Here is a 16,875-nt window from a genome sequence, read left to right as displayed (position 1 = left end):
ATATAAAAGACAGTTCCGAGCAATAAGAGCCACTGCATAGACGTCGCGCGTACCAAGTAGCTTTATCCGGAATTTCAACGTAAGATTCATGTCAAACAAAATTTTGATACAATATCTCAGAAATAAAGACGTAATGAAAATCTAACGATACTTTTTAACCATAATATAGATGCAAGCTTTCGATTGGACCACTTGCGAAAAAAATTGATGCACTCCATCCTGAGATATCATAATCATATGCAACAATTGTGACGTTTCATTTTTCTTCTCCAGTCACATTCTTGTTCAGACTCACGTAAGTACGCTCCGCCCGCACACCAGCAAAGTGAGTTTATCCTTAAGGCGCGTTCACATACGTACGACAGGTTCACGTCGCCGGATGGATACGGTGACGACAGCGACGGGCGAAGACGTTGCACCACACATCGCCGGACGGCGACGGCGAAGACGTCGCACCACGTCGCCGGACGACGACGGGACGACGTTGCACCACGACCGGGTATCTTTACGCGAAGCGACGTTTTCAGACACTCTTAGATTATCAGATCTTAATAACCTCTGAAAAGATCATTTTCAGAGTAACCTCAATGGATAGCTTGGGGCGAATTATTAGAAAAGTTTTTTATTTTTTTCTATGTGCATACGAGTGCAGTATTACGATGCAAGTCTGAAATTGGAAATTTTCGATTAAGAAAAACGTCGTTATCATTACCGTCGTCGTCGTTTGTGCAGTACATTTTTTATTCCTAGATGGCAGCAGCAGCAGTCGGTCTTTTATATTATAGGGTATCATTGCGGCTTGAAAATCCCGTCGAATGGGCCCTGAACGAACCCTCTAGATGCTCCGTTCGCGAGATTATCGCAAAAAAACTGTTTGTTAAAGAAAATTGCGAAAATATCTCGAACTATGAGAGATAGAGAGTGTTTTCTGGCAGCATTCACGGACTGGAAAATCTCGAAAATCCCTATATAACCTTGGAAGTGGGCCTGCTGATAGCCATGTTCAAACGAACACGATTACGGACGTGCTATGAGAGCACGATTGTCGCTGATTAATAGCGAAAGAACATTTTGCAAAATAATTGCGAAAAATCTCGGAAATATGAGAATAAATTCAGACGATTCAACTGATTCCCTATTCTAAACATATGATTAATATAAGCATATATTTAGACAAATATCAAGAGACACGGTAGTGTTCACGCCAAAATAGTAGCGCGCAAGCGTACAAGACCGAATGTAGCTAATTACACGACGCGACGTTTTCAAAGACGCTTAGATTATCGATCTCAGTAACGGCTGGATCCGATCAAACTTCTAAGTAGGCTCAATGGATAGCTTGCAGTTGAATTAATGTAATAAATAGTGTTTTCATTTTTTCTCCTAACGTGCCCTACGAGCGGAAGATATTGGATGCAAAGTCTGAATTGGCAAATTTTCGATTAAGAAACATCATCATTATTGTCATCGTCGTTTGTAAAGTTTTGCTCGATAGGTGGCAGCAGCGCCGATCTCATGCTGTCGGTGATTTCCGTGTGATTCACACATAAGATCATATGTGATGAGAGCTCTACATATAAGTAAATCAAACTCTAACTTATCGACCCGACCAATCACGTGTAGTTACACGATATACGGACAGCAATCTCCGCCGGTCGGTGTACGACAAGTGTTAACGACGCGATGTAGTGCCAAGAAGTTGGATTGAGAAAAGATATATTTGCGAGTGAACGAGTGAGTAAGAGAGCGAGAGAGCGAGTGAATGAGAGAGCGAGAGGGCGAGTGGGTGAGAGAGCGAAAGAGCCATGATATTATTTACTTTATTATCAGACATAATACATAAATATACACAATAAAATTAAAATTATTTTATTATCCGAGAAAACTAGAGAGCAAGTGAATGGAGAGAGCGAGAAGGCGAGAGGATGAGAGAGAGAAGAGAGAGACGCGCGAGTGAATGAAATATATTTAAACGTATTGTGCATAATATGGACATATAAGCAGAGTTCGGAACTTCGGTGACGGCTATTCCACTCCAGGCCACTCGAGCGCCGCGAGAGACAGTGCCGAACTATGTCGTGTGGAGCAGCCTATCGGCAGATAAAAAACCGTCGCGTATATCAAAAAACGATTTTTTAATTTTTTTGTTACAATTTTGTATTTGTTACATTGTAACAATAAGAAACAAAATATGACTTAAATTATCGAACTAAAATTGTGGCGTCTATCTGTCAAATATCTTGTAACAGTGAAAAGGTGCATTCTACATCAGACGAACAATCGGTCATATGTAAAAAGCTGTATTTCGTTCCGATTGTAAAGATACTGTTAATACCTAGACTCTCATATTTCGAAACATGAGCTACTAAATGTTGCACGGTATTTTTGATAAATATCGTGACCATTTTTTTGCATTATCTATCTATATATCGTGAGGCTGCCCAATATTTTTCGTGTTGTATCTTCTGAAACAGGACACGTCATAGAGTCACATAACAGAATTGCAGCTGAATCTTCGCTTAAAGATAGCAGGATGACTAAGCTAATTCTGAAGTTAACTGAATGTCATTATTGTGTATGTATGCAAATCAGTCTCGATATTGTCCACGGTCAAAACATTGTTCGCAGCTTAATCGAAACGCTATTAGCTGATACATTTCGATGATCCGATTTTATCGTAGCATAATTATACGAAATATATTTAACGGCTTTTAACCACGTGCTCCAACGAGTTAGGACTGGTTGTGGAGGTAAAGCTAAATCCGGTGCTATTTTTTTTAATAGTTCAATGCGCGAAGGGGCCTTCAAAAAAAACTTTTTTCACCCGAAGATATCAAGTAGGTCAATATCAGGATAACACGCTCTGATTTCTTCCTGCGATTCTGTGGCATCATGTATGATGCATGTAACATGAATCATTGGGATATGTGCTAAACAAATTTTTTCCGCTTTCCGCATATATGCCGCCACATCTGTTACAAAAAGCAATACTTTTCGAACTGTACATCTTCGGGCCATAGCAACTGTAAAGAAGTGTAAATAATTGTATAATTGTCACATTGTTGCATTCGACAAGTTGTCACATGGAGAAGAATTTCTTTCCAGGATTAGAGGAGACCGGGCTCGTTGGCACAAGAGGCAAGTTGGCATTGCGTTCATTAATGTATTGTGGCAAAAAACTATTAAGAAGTTACTTCAAAAATAACTCTTTTATAACGTAGATGCTTTTCTCAAAGTTTCATTAATCAAAAAAGTTTTATAATAAAAACAAGAAACATTCTGATTCAAGAGCAGTCCAAGTAAATTTTTGAGCATTTCAAACTTTCGATTAATATTCTTTCAGCTTGAAGAAATAAATCTAAGTATCGAATTCTTATTAAAAGAAATGTTTCTGTTACTGTTAGCACATATTTATTTTGAATAATGACAATAATTAAATTATAATAAATGATTTAATTCAAATGTATTGTAGAGCTGGGGTTACGTTGGCTCAAATTTTATGGGGTATGTTGGCTTATAAGCATTAGACATAGCATTAGGTTAGGTACGTTTATGTATTGTTGCTGGTGTGAGAAGTGAGAACATACCTACGATCTACGATTGCTATAAGTATTTAGATAATACATAAAAGTGATACTAGAGATTATTGTAAGTAACTTTATATATGTATAATATGAGACTGCTAGAACTTCTATGCGTGTATATTAATATGTAACCTCAAATCTAATTGTATATGTTTGTAATTATAGACGCATAGCCAACTTATACCGTGAATGTATGTCAATTTACCCACTATCGGGGCAGCTGGCTACAATGCAATGCGTTCGTATCTCACTCATTACAAACAAACTATGCAGTATACAGGATCGTTTCTGCATAGAAATGTAGAGAAAGGTTTGCTCTATCATATTAGTACAGTTTCATTATTATAATTAGTTTAAAGAGTCGAATGACGAAAATTATAAAAATGGTGCCAACGAGCCCCGGTCTCCCCTATCGTTTTGTAACGTTCCCACGACAACATTACTATAGACCTTCCAGTAACATCAGTTGTTTCATCGTATAGAAATCCATATCGCATGACACCAATTTCTTTGCGATATTGCTTCATTGTAATGCATTGTAACATGGTTTTAAATAATAATGCGAAGCGTACTCTCAGTTGGAATTTTTTTTTCTTGGTGTATTTTTCCAGAATTCGCGGAACTCTTTATTCTGGATTTTTATTAAACAGGTAATATCGGCTGCAATCAAGCGGAACACAAATCCTTCGAGAAGTTTGAGATATTTGTGTTAGTATTATTCCGTTATCGTGAAACGATTATCCAATTTTAAACTGTGCAATGCAGTTTTATGGTCAGAGAATTTTTCATGTCGACGTATTACAATATTCGCACTTGTTCGTATTCCTGTATCGCATATTTTGCAATATAAAGCATTATCTCTTAAGAAATAGGTATCTTTTCCTAATTTTTCGATAATGCTTAGACGTTTCTCCTAATCCGAAGTGGGTTCTCTTTGGCATTTTGAAGATTTAGCTGCCATTAGATGCTAGTAACGGTCAATCTGACAAATTGAGCATCGAGCGATTATCAAGCTGCATGCCGTGCAATTGAGTGATTAGCTCAAGCGGCGTATGCCATTGAGCGGCACAGCTCCAAAACGGCAAAATGTCCGTTGTAAAGAAACAACACAAGAGCGAGCGCTATTGAGCAAAGAAACGAAACTGTTTATTTTTAAATCTTCAGAAATGCAAAGGAGACCACTTCGCAATTTGGGAGAACGTCCAAGCATTATCGAAAAATTAGGAACTGCCAAATATTTAAGTTTCGACAATTTAAGTCAATATTTGTTTCTCAATTGTTACAATGTAACAATAAAAATTAGGTTTTTGCTATACGCATACGGGTGTCTCAATTTGCCCGATAGGCTGCCCCACCGACATAGTCCGGCATGTCTCTCGCGTTCTTATATGTACTTGGCGTCGCGACGCTACCGCATCGTTGATTGTGTCAAGCAACTTTTGTCGCGGTATTCTGTTCAACATTTGCAATTTGTCCAAGTTAATATTAATATTGATGGTCTCCCTTTATTTAAAAGTTCAAGTAATCAAGTATATCCCATTTTGTGCAATTTAGTTGAAAATTATAATGAAGTAAATATGTTGGAATTTAGTACGGAATGAAAAGTCAGCAGATGCAAATGTTTTTTAACTGATTTCACGGAAGAAGCAATTGCTTTAACTACTTATGGTATACCAATTAATAATCATACTTATCCATTAAAAATTAATGCTTTTGTGACGTCCTGACGTCCATCTCACCCATTTTTAATTTTTTTTATTTGCAATATTAATGTATAACCGCTGTTAGTTATTTTTGAGCGCCATTGATACTTACCATTTTTGCTTCACTACTTATTATTAACCACAGGCTAACGTACAGTAGTCTGTTATTAACCTAACCAAGAATATTATTTACTCAGCAACCTAACCGACACATTTATTATGTTAAAAGCTTTAGCTTGATACTAGTTTAATATAAAAATATATGAAGTAATAATATTAACATATATAAAGGGAAAGAAAATATTAAAAGCACAAGAACAATATATATGTATAACTTAGTTATTATGCTTTATGATAGATTTATTTAATTAATATAGTCACGTATATATATCGTGTCTAAAACATAAAAACACAAAAAACATACATAAAATCAGTAAAATATAAAAACAGTTTTATATGCTCTAGCAGTTAAATAAAATAATTTTGAAACATTTATCATTAATAATTTGATAGATTTATAATATAATATTCGAGATTGGTAATATTTAAGATTGTTTGAATTAGTAATACCATGAAGGTTTTGTAGGTATAGCAAAACCATTGAGCTACTTAATATTGTTTATTATATAAAAATATTAATGTTAGTTGTAATAATTGAAAGAATTGGTTTGGAATATATCTTATTATATGGTTATATAGCCATTGATAAGTATTACAAATTGGCTTAATAAGGTTCCGAGCAATAAGAGCCACTGCATAGACGTCGCGCGGTACCAAGTAGCTTATCCGGAATTTCACGTCAGATTCATGTCAAACAAATTTTGATTACAATATCTCAGAAACTAAAGACGTAATGAAAAATCTAACGATACTTTTATAACATAATATAGATGCAAGCTTTCGATTGTGACCACTTCGAAAAAAATTGATGCACTCCATCCTGAGATATCATAATCATATGCAACAATTGTGACGTTTCATTTTTCTTCTCCAGTCACATTCTTGTTCAGACTCACGTACGTACGCTCGCCCGCACACCAGCAAAGTGAGTTTATCCTTAAAGGCGCGTTCACATACGTACGACAGGTTCACGTCGCCGGATGGATACGGTGACGACAGCGACGGCGAAGACGTTGCACCACATCGCCGGACGGCGACGGCGAAGACGTCGCACCACGTCGCCGGACGACGACGGGGACGACGTTGCACCACGACCGGGTATCTTTACGCGAAGCGACGTTTTCAGACACTCTTAGATTATCAGATCTTAATAACCTCTGAAAAGATCATTTTCAGAGTAACCTCAATGGATAGCTTGGGGGCGAATTATATAAGAAAAGTTTTTTATTTTTTTTCTATGTGCAGTACGAGTGCAGATATTACGATGCAAAGTCTGAAATTGGAAAATTTTCGATTAAGAAACGTCGTTATCATTACCGTCGTCGTCGTTTGTGCAGTACATTTTTTTATTCCTAGATGGCAGCAGCAGCAGTCGGTCTTTTAATATATAGGGTACTCATTGCGGCTTGAAAATCCCGTCGAATGGGCCCTGAACGAACCCTCTAGGATGCTCCGTTCGCGAGATATCGCAAAAAAACTGTTTGTTAAAGAAAATTGCGAATATCTCGGAAACTATGAGAGATAGAGAGTTGTTTCTGGCAGCATTCGACGCGGCTCGAAAATCCCCATCGAATGGGCCCTGAACGAACCCTCTAGGACGCTCCGTTCGCGATATAGCGAAAAAACTATTTTTCAAAGATAATTGCGAATATCTCGGAAACTATGAGAGAAGTAAATTCAAGACGATTCAACATGATTGCCCTATTCTAAACATATGTTTATATAAACATATATTTAGAAATATCAAGAGACACGGTAGTGTCTCACGCCAAATATACGCGCAGCGAGACCGACCGTGTACTATTACACGACGCGACGTTTTCAGAGACGCTTAGATTATCGGATCTCAGTAACGGCTGATCCGATCAACTTCTAAGTAGGCTCAATGGATAGCTTGCAGTTGAATTATGTAATAAAAGTGTTTTCATTTTTCTCCTACGTGCCCTACGAGCGGAGATATTGCGATGCAAAGTCTGAAATTGGCAAATTTTCGATTAAGAAACATCATCATTATTGTCATCGTCGTTTGTAAAGTTTTGCTCCGATAGGTGGCAGCAGCGCCGATCTCATGCTGTCGGTATATCCGTGTGATTCACACATAACGATCATATGTAGAGGCTCTACATTAGAAAACTCTAACTTATCGACCCGACCATCACGTGTAAGTTACACGGATATACGGACAGCATCTCCGCCGGTCGGTGTACGACAAGTGTACGACGCGATGTAGTGCAAGAAGTTGGAGTGAGAAAAGATATATTTGCGAGTGAACGAGTGAGTAAGAGAGCGAGAGAGCGAGTGAATGAGAGAGCGAGAGGGCGAGTGAGTGAGAGAGCGAAAGAGCCAGTGATATTATTTACTTTATTATCAGACATAATACATAAAATTACACAATAAAAATTAAAATTATTTATTATCGAGAAAACTAGAGAGCAAGTGAATGAGAGAGCGAGAAGGCGAGAGGATGAGAGAGAGAGAGAGAGAGCGCGAGTGAATGAGAATATATTTAACGTATTGTGCATAATATGGACATATAAGCAGAGTTCGGACTTCGGTGCCGCTATTCCCACTCCAGGCACTCGAGCGCCGCGAGAGACAGTGCCGACTATGTCGGTGGAGCAGCCTATCGGCAGATAAAACACCGTCGCGTATATCAAAAACATTTTTTATTTTTTTTGTTACAATTTTTATTTGTTACATTTGTAACAATAAGAAACAAAATATTGACTTAAATTATCGAACTTAAAATTTTGGCGTCTATCTGTCAAAATATCTTTGTAACGTGAAAAGGTGCATTCTACATCAGACGAGACAATCGGTGCATATGTAAAAAGCTGTAATTTGTTCCGATTGTAAAGATACGTTAATACCTGACTCTCTATTTTCGGAAATAGCTACTAAATGTTGCAAGCCGGTATTTTTTGATAATATCGTGACCATTTTATTTCTTATTCTATCTATAATGTGAGGCTGCCGAATATTTTTCTGTACTTCTGAAAGGACACGCAGAGAGTCACATAAAGACATTCCTGATTTTTCTAATTGTTTTATAGCTGAGATAATGCAAGTAAAATTATTTGTAATTGTATGCAAATCAGTCTCGATATGTTCACGGTCAAAACATTGTTTCGCAGCTTTAATCGAAACGGCATTAGCTGGATACATTTCGATGATCGATTTTATCGTAGCATAATTATCCGAATAATATTTAACGGCTTTTAACCACGTGCTCCAACGAGTTAGGACTGGTTGTGGAGGTAAAGCTAAATCCGGTGCTATTTTTTTTTAATAGTTCAATGCGCGAAGGTGCCTTCAAAAATACTTTTTTCACCGAAGATATCAATAGGTCAATATCAGGATAACACGCTCTGATTTCTTCCGCGATTCTGTGCAATCCATGTATGATGCATGTAACATGAATCATATTGGGATATGTGCTAAACAAATTTTTTCCGCTTTCCGCATATATGCCGCACCATCTGTTACAAAAAGCAATACTTTTTCGAACTGTACACCTTCGGGCCATAGCAACTGTAAAGAAGTTGTAAATAATTGTATAATTGTCACATTGTTGCATTCGACAAGTTGTTCACAATGGAGAAGAAATTTCTTTCCAGGATTAGAGGAGACCGGGGCTCGTTGGCACAAGAGGCAAGTTGGCATTGCGTTCAATTAATGTATTTGTGGCAAAAAAACTATAAGAAAGTTACTTCAAAATAACTCTTTTATAACGTAGATGCTTTTCTCAAAGTTTCATTTAAATCAAAAAAGTATTATAATAAAAACAAGAAACATTCTGATTCAAGAGCAGCCAAGTAAATTTTTGAGCATTTCAAACTTTCGTATTAATATTCTTTAGCTTGAGAGAATAAATCTAAGTATCGCATTATTAGTTAAAAGAAATGTTTCTGTTACTGTTAGCACATATTATTTTGAATAATGACAATAATTATTTATAATAAAATGATTTAAATCAAATGTATGTAGAGCTGGGGTACGTTGGCTCAAATTTTATGGGGTATGTTGGCTTATAGCATTAGCATAGCATTAGGTTAGGTACGTTTATGTATTGTTGCTGTGTGAGAAGTGAGAACATACCTACGATCCTACGATTGCTATAGTATTTAGAAGTAATACATAAAAGTGATACATAGAAGATTAATTGTAAGTAACTTTATATATGTATAATATGAGACTGCTAGAACAATTCTATGCGTGTATATAATAATGTAACCTCAAATCTAATTGTAATTGTTGTAATTATCGACGCATAGCCAACTTATACCGTGATGTATGTCAATTTACCCCACTATCGGGGCAAGCTGGCTACAATGCAATGCGTTCGTATCTCACTCATTACAAACAAACTATGCAGTATACAGGATCGTTTCTAGCATAGAAATGTAGAGAAAGGTTTGCTCTATCATATTAGTACAGTTTCATTATTATAATTAGTTTAAAGAGTCGAATGACGAAATTATAAAAATGGTGCCAACGAGCCCCGGTCTCCCCTATCGTTTTGTAACGTTCCCACGACAACATTACCTATAGACCTTCCAGTAACATCAGTTGTTTCATCTATAGAAATCCATATCGCATGATCACCAATTTCTTTGCGTATTGCATTCATTGTATCATTGTAACATGGTTTTAAATAATACATGCGAAGCGTACTCTCAGTTGGAATTTTTTTTTCTTGGTGTATTTTTCCAGGAATTCGCGGAACTCTTTATTCTGGATTTTATTAAACGGTATATCGGCTGCAATCAAAGCGGAACACAAATCCTTCGAGAAGTTTGAGATATTTGTGTTAGTATTATTTCCGTTATCGTGAAACGATGTATCCAATTTTAAACTGTGCAATGCAGTTTTATGTGTCAGAGAATTTTCATGTCGACGTATTACAAATATTCGCATTGTTCGTATTTCTGTATCGCATATTTTGCAATATAAAGCATTATCTCTTAAGAAATAGGTATCTTTTCCTAATTTTTCGATAATGCTTAGACGTTCTCCTAATACCGAAGTGGTCTCCTTTGGCATTTTGAAGATTTACTGCCATTAGATGCTAGTAACTCAATCTGACAAATTGAGCATCGAGCGATCTATCAAGCTGCATGCCGTGCATTGAGTGATTAGCTCAAGCGGCGTACATTGAGCGGCCAGCTCCAAACGGCAAATGTCGTATTGTAAGAAACAAACACAGAGCGAGCGCTATTGAGCAAGAAACGAAACTGTTTATTTTTAAATCTTCAAAATGCCAAAGGAGACCACTTCGGCATTGGGAGAACGTCCAAGCATTATCGAAAAATTAGGAACGCCAAAATTTTAAGTTCGACAATTTAAGTCAATATTTTGTTTCTCATTGTTACAAATGTAACAAATAAAAATTAGGTTTTGCTATACGCAATACGGTGTCTCATTTGCCGATAGGCTGCCCCACCGACATAGTCGGCACTGTCTCTCGCGGCGCTCGGGCACCTGGAGTGAGGATAGCGGCACCGAAGTCCGAACTCTGCATATAAGTGATTATAAATTAAGGAATTTTAATAAAATTCTGATTGACATTTGATCATGTAATAATTAAATACTTTCACCATTTTTACATACATCTGTTTATGGAATTCATCTCCTCATATAGTATAAAAAAGAATACTTCACACTACAAAATGTGTGAAATCACAACAAAATTACCTTTTTTTAAAAAAGGTACAAAAAAGCGCCAAGTATACGCGCCCGAAATTCTTTCAAAAAAGAACTATACACACCCGAAGTTCTTTAAAAAAAAAACTCTACACGCCCGAAGTCTTTTAAAAAAAGAACTCTACGCGCCCGAAGTTCTTTCAAAAAAGAACTCTACAAAACTAATGATATCTACAAATTGCGCCAACTACAATGGGTATTTATGCAAACCAGAAAATCTATTACTTTTTATTATTACTCTTTGGCCGATATTCATTGTTGATTCTTATTTAAGACCATCTTAAGTACATTCATAAGATATTTGAATTGATACGAATAAATATTTTAATACATATACATATATAAATATGTCAATACAAATGTGTTTTTTGAAAATACTTGGCGCTGCTAAACCGAATAAAAAATTCTTAGTATTTAAATAATCTAAACATTACAATAATTTGCTTAGAATCTAATTTACACAACACTTGCCGAAATACGTAAAATATATATACAAATGTAGTTAATTACACTTATTCTATACTTACCTCTAATGTCACACACACGTGCGCGCGCACGAGAGAGACACACACGGTAAATCTACCGATTAGTGAACCCACCTCCTATCACCTTGTCCTTGATATATGTTACAGAGGTCACCCTCCTGAGTAACATTGTGCAAGTTTTAACCGTCAGTCGTTGTTTACTAAAAAGTTATTAACAAAAGAAGTTTAATGATTTTGCACGAATTTTCAGCTATCTACGCGAACCAAGAACATAATATTGACATAGATTACAAAGGTCACCTTCCCGAATAACCCGCACTTGGTTTTAGTCGTCGATCGTTGTTTATGAAAAAGTTATTAACAAAAGAAATTTTGCAAATATAATAGTTATTTTGAATATTAAAAGATATAAAAGACGAATATGTGTATATGAACGAAGGAAGAAAAGTCATTTAAAGCAGTGAATCGTTAATATATAGAATAGTTTCTTTTAATATAAGTACAAAGTATTCTTCACTTTAACCAAAAGCATAAACAGTTAAATACAAAGTATTCTCTGCTTTAACCTAACCTAACCTAACCTGGTTAGATTATATTTTCCGAAACTGGAGCCTCGGACAACTCGTTTTCAGCCCGCTTCGCGGGAGAGCGGGGAGCAGGCCCCCCCCCCCGCCGGAATCCGTGCCATGTACCAGGTGATCAAAATCTGTACGGTAAAATCTGTTACACTGGTTCTGGCGGGGGGCGAAGCCCCTGCCCCCGCCCTCCCGCGAAGCGGGCTGAAACTGAGCGTATGTGTCCGAGGCTCTAGTTTCGGAAAATATAACCTTTTGCTTGTCGTGGACGGCTGAAAATTCGTGCAAAATCATTAAACTTCTTTTGTTAATAACTTTTTAGTAAACAACGACCGATGGCTAAAACCTTTTGAAGGTCACTCAGGAGGGTGACCTCTATAATATATGTCAAGGACAAGGTGATAGGAGGTGGGTTCGCTAATCGGTAGATTTACCGAGAATAAGGCAATTAACATATTGGTTTGATTGTTGAGAATTTTTTAATTCGGTTTAGCAGCGCCAAGTATTTTCAAAAAACACATTTGTATTGACATACTTATATATGTATATGTATTAAAATATTTATTCGTATCAATTCAAATATCTTATGAATGTACTTAAGATGGTCTTAAATAAGAATCAACAATGAATATCGGCCAAAGAATAATAATAAAAAGTAATAGATTTTCTGGTTTGCATAAATACCCATTGTAGTTGGCGCAATTTGTTGATATCATTAGTTTTGTAGAGTTCTTTTTTGAAAGAACTTCGGGTGCGTATAGTTCTTTTTTGAAAGAACTTCGGGCGTGTAGAGTTCTTTTTTGAAAGAATTTCGGGCGCGTATACTTGGAGCTTTTTTTGTACCTTTTTTTAAAAAGGTAATTTTGTTGTTATATAATTACAACTTTGTATGTATTGAAATAATAGTTATAGATACATAATATATAATAATTATATTACAATACATAATATAATAATTATAATTACATCAATTATTACAATAAATTACTTTTATATAATTAGACAGGTTGTCCGGTAAGTCATAACTCACCCTGTATAATAATTGTAATTATATAAAAATAATTTATTGTAATAATTTATATAATTATAATTATTATATTATGTATTGTAATATAATTATTATATTATGTATTGTAATATAATTATTATATATTGCGACGTGTATTATTTGTCCAGCACGACGCGGCTGGCCTACGGTCCGCCGTACGCGTAGGCGCGGCGTCGCAGACCTGAGCGTTCACAACAAAACACGGGATCTTAGTACGACCGGGCCTTGCCCGTATCCCTCGGAACTCCACTCAGTACTTTCTCCCTCTCGTTAATTTAAACCTCGGAATCTTTGTCTGGGCGCCAGGCGCAACTACTTGCGCCGCTCACGAAATCCGCGATACTCCTTACACCTCGACTAGTCAACGGAAGAGGGTGGGTTCCAATATTCTAAGGCTACTGGAAGGAAAGTAGTAACGATACACACTGATATAGGTAAAAGAATATATTTCGCAAAAGGACCGGACACGTAATCCGGGAGAGACAGCGATTCGCCACCGCGCTCTATTAGCCACCACGCAGGCACACCATACGATACGCGAATTACGCAACACGCACGCGAACGATAACGCGAATACGCAAATCAGAAACGTGAACGATATAACGCTATACGCAAATCAAAATCACCCGTACGCGAGCACACAATGACACCGATACAACTTATTTCTTCACGCGAGCCGAGTATTCGATTCCGCTTCCTCAGCTATGCAACTTTCGCTCTCTCACAGTACGACTCTCGGAACCGCGGTGATTCCTGCGAGTTTCAGCGAAGACGGCTGAGGAGACGCCCGACTCCACGGTCACGAGATCCTCCACCGTCCTGCCCTTCGCCTCAATCCCGGATGGCCCCTCCGAGACGTTACTGGACCCAAATCGCGGGCAGCCCTTCCCGCCGGACTGTTTGGACTCCGGAGACGCAAAACGACACCCGACTCGGAACGAACACGCAACGCAATAAAACTTGGAACGAGAACGACAACGCGAGCAATTACGATACTCTACCTTCCAACGCCGCGAAAACGATACAATTACGGACGCGAAAATACGAATATACTACAATTAGACGTAACGCTATATTTGACTGGAGCTGGCCTGTATGAGCGGGAGTTTCTCCCTGAATACGCGACACCGGGGCGGACGGGCCTCGCTCCTGATTCTCTGTCTTCGGAAATGTCCGGGACCATTACAATAACGACGCGAATAATCACCTGTTAACGTAACGAGGCCACGTCCTAACCGGCGTATCGAATACCTTACGGAAACGCAGAGTGCGGATCTTACAAAATGGGCTCTCGTCCTTGGTTCTCGCACGCTCGATCGCTGGGTCTCCTCCGCCAAGATCTCTCACAATCGGCCGCCAAGCTCACAGTGACGAGTCGCGGGGCGCGTCGCGAGGTCCTTCCCCGCTCGCGCATCGATCCGCGCATCGATCCACCACCGAGCCGCCCTCGAGCCATCGCAGCACCCTTCGCTGCTATCACTCGCTGTAGTAGGACAGATTGCCGCTCTCCAGGTGCTCCTTACGTGCTGGCCGTGCCGACTCCCTCCGTTTTCTGATTTTCCTCGTTGAGTTGGCCAGGCCCAGACGAGGGGTCTAGAGGTCTTGACAGGAGGATAGCTCACTCTCTCCTAAGCTTCGGGTTCGCCCTCCTCCTTTCGGTCTCTCGGCATGGGATTTTGCTGCTGCGGATGTCACCTGCGGCTCCGCTCCTCTTTGCTCGGCATAATGCACCGGCGCTGGACGGTCCGCGGCCTCGATCTTCTCTTGCGACTCGGACTCTCGCAGGCTCCCGCGACTCTCAGATCCCACTATCCAGATGAGAAGGAAGAGCATGCCTCGATTCATCGTGAACGTCATCGCCCTGCTTTGCCGCAAGCATAAGGTATTGATGGAAGAACTGGAAAACATCATCACATCCGAGTCTCACCATTTTGATTATTGCGAAGTGATGATGGAGGAGCAACTAAACAAACAGCTCGTCGAACAAGATCTAATCCTCGAGAGCATCGACACACTGGACGTCGACTTCGACACAAGTATCGATCCCTACGTTCCCGAGCCAGTTGATTTCGCCGGATCCGACGACGAGTTTGGGGAGAACGAAGAGGACGATGATGTCGACGACATTGATAATGATCCTGACTATATTCCTGCACCCGAACCAAAGAAACCTCGCGTGTTCAAGGAGAATGTTCCTCAATGGAAGTGGGAGAAAGCCTACCGCTACTGGACCAGACAGGACGATTACAATCAGCCCATCATCATCTCCCGCGAATACGTTAAAACATTGGGAAAGCAAAAGAGGACCGAAATCAACGTCAAGTCCCAATTTCCCAACATAGTCGGCGATGGATTAAAACGTCTTCGCAAGTGGGCCGAAAAGATCGAAGACAGTGGCTATGGCTCGGCCAGAAACGTCAACATGCGAGTGTACGAGCTTTTCTGCGAGAAGAGGGACAAACACGGTATTGTCAACGATCTTCAAATCAGAAAGTGGGGCATTCAAGCGAAGAATGAAATCAACCCCAACATGAAGTTCAAGGCATCCCGTAGTTGGCTGTTAAATTTCAAGCGGAAGTACAACATTGTGTCTCGAAGTATCACGCATAAAGTTGACAAAACCTTCTGGAAGAAGCGATTGGAGTTGGAGGCCAAGGCAGTCCAATTCGTCGATCTGGTGAAGAAGACCATCAGCGAGAAAAACTATGAGCCTCATGAAGTGATCAACATTGATCAATCGAGATTCGATAAGGAACTCCACAGTTACCGCAGTTTGGCCTTCAAAGGTGCCAAGCAAGTTTTTGTAACTATGGGTTCGAAGAATGCAACCACGCACTCCTACATGGTGATGGGCGATATCGACGCTTCGGGTACAGTAATGGACTTTCTGTACTTGAAGTCCCAAGAGGCAAACGGTAAATTTCCCGAGATCATTAAGCCCATCATTCCTGACAACATCAAAGCGTACGCGGGGACCAGCGCGATGATGACGAACGCAGACTCGAAGATATATCTAGACTTGCTGTTCCAATATTTAATTAGCAAAGGCATCAAAAAGTGTCTTTTGCTTGCCGATAGTTGGAGCTCTAATAAGAACACCAAGCTGTTCGAAGAAGTCCTTGCTAAGTATGAAGGACGATTGAAAGTCGAAAGGCTGTTGATTCCCGAAGGAACCACTGGCATAATCCAGCCTCTCGACGTGTACTATTTTCGACCGTACAAGCAATTTGTACATCATATATCGGATTCCCTTGAAGTATGCGATGGAATTTGGAAGCGAGACAATTACTTCAAATTGCAAACATTAGCTCATTTCCAATTCCAGGCACCCATGTTTCGTGACATGGTCAAATATGCCTTCTACAAGGCGGGTTACTTGGATGAGCGGCCGGGATCGTTCAAAACCCCGGCACAGTTTTGCTTTTCATGTGAAAAGTTTTCCATTTGCTCACATCCTAGCTGCGAGCAGTTTTCCGACTTTAAATGTGCCCATTGCACACAATGTTATTGTTTCAAGCACTGTTAGCTTGATAATCTACACAGTAATTGTACACAATGCAATTAATTATAAACACACACACACACACACACACACACACACACACACATCCGTGTGCGTGAGGACTCTCTCTTTTAACTAGTGGACCATTCTCATGT

General features: G+C 39.0%; 1 long non-coding RNA gene across 1 annotated transcript in view; it reads right to left on the bottom strand.

The window, feature by feature from the left end:
* Positions 1-11,179, bottom strand: part of LOC113563379 — a 12,397-nt gene extending 1,218 nt beyond the window's left edge. Inside the window, exons 1-2 of the long non-coding RNA XR_003407435.1 lie at positions 11,167-11,179; positions 8,278-8,285 (exon numbers count right to left, since the gene is read on the bottom strand). This is a non-coding gene — a long non-coding RNA (uncharacterized LOC113563379). The remainder of the gene's footprint in view (positions 1-8,277; positions 8,286-11,166) is intronic.
* Between the last annotated feature and the right edge of the window lie 5,696 nt (positions 11,180-16,875).

Source organism: Ooceraea biroi, chromosome 14, assembly GCF_003672135.1.
Source record: "Ooceraea biroi isolate clonal line C1 chromosome 14, Obir_v5.4, whole genome shotgun sequence".
In the NCBI taxonomy this organism is placed as follows: domain Eukaryota; kingdom Metazoa; phylum Arthropoda; class Insecta; order Hymenoptera; family Formicidae; genus Ooceraea; species Ooceraea biroi.
Note: the sequence above shows the minus strand (reverse complement) of the source record. Positions and strands in the feature narration are given on the sequence as shown.